The 913-nt window shown below is 42.3% G+C and overlaps 1 pseudogene; it reads right to left on the bottom strand.

Annotated features, from left to right (window-relative positions):
* Nucleotides 1–452: 452 nt before the first annotated feature.
* On the bottom strand, nucleotides 453–603 carry LOC128974966 (U1 spliceosomal RNA; annotated as a pseudogene).
* Between the last annotated feature and the right edge of the window lie 310 nt (nucleotides 604–913).

Here is a 913-nt window from a genome sequence, read left to right as displayed (position 1 = left end):
TCCCTCAGCCACACCTCATATGACTTGTGCTCTAGACCCGTCATCAGCTTCTCTGCCATTTTTGAACACACTCTAGCACCATAATTTCTTTCTTGTAGTGAGGGATCCAAAACCGAAGACAGTATTGTAAGTGTGACCCCACCAGTGTCAAGTACAGGGGCATGATCACTTCCCAAGTCCTGTTGGTCACACTAGTTCTGATACAAACCAGGATGGTGTTGATCTTCTTGGCCACCTGTGCACATTGCTGCCTCAGATTCAGCCATCTTTTATCCAATGCCTCCAAGTCCTTTCCTGCTGTGCAGTTTTCCAGCCACTCTTTCCAAAGCCTGCCACTTTGCATGGGACTATTATGACCCAAGTCATAATATCTATTCCTTTGTATAACGTAGGAGCATTACAGAATCATAGAATTGTTAATGATGGAAAAGAGCAGAGAGTCCCATTCTCAACAGGGGAAAGTGCAAATGCAGTCCCACACTAGCACAAATAATGCAGCTGAGTTTCCCACATTTGAGGAAATCACAGGGGTCAGCATACCCTGATTCTTTCCCTGGCAAAACCACCTGCCTGATCATTGTATCTTCCCTGCCAGATAAGAAAAAAATACAATTCAGTAATTTGAGATACCTGTATCTAAATATTATTTCATTACAAATGTAACTGAATATATCACGAAAACAGAAATTTCCACTGTGCTTTCTGAAGTTCATCAAAGATTGTTCAAATGTTGGTCTTGACAAAACACTGGAATTGCCAAGGTTCAAAGGGAAGTGTGATAGAGTGTTGACTGTGGGCTTTGCTGATCAATCAGACTCCCCATTGCAGCTGAGCCTCAAGTGATTACACAAAGCAACTGGCCACTTAGGAAAAATATAGAAATGTTGCCAGAGTATGTAGAGTTGTTACAAGG

Source organism: Indicator indicator, chromosome 1, assembly GCF_027791375.1.
Source record: "Indicator indicator isolate 239-I01 chromosome 1, UM_Iind_1.1, whole genome shotgun sequence".
In the NCBI taxonomy this organism is placed as follows: domain Eukaryota; kingdom Metazoa; phylum Chordata; class Aves; order Piciformes; family Indicatoridae; genus Indicator; species Indicator indicator.
Note: the sequence above shows the minus strand (reverse complement) of the source record. Positions and strands in the feature narration are given on the sequence as shown.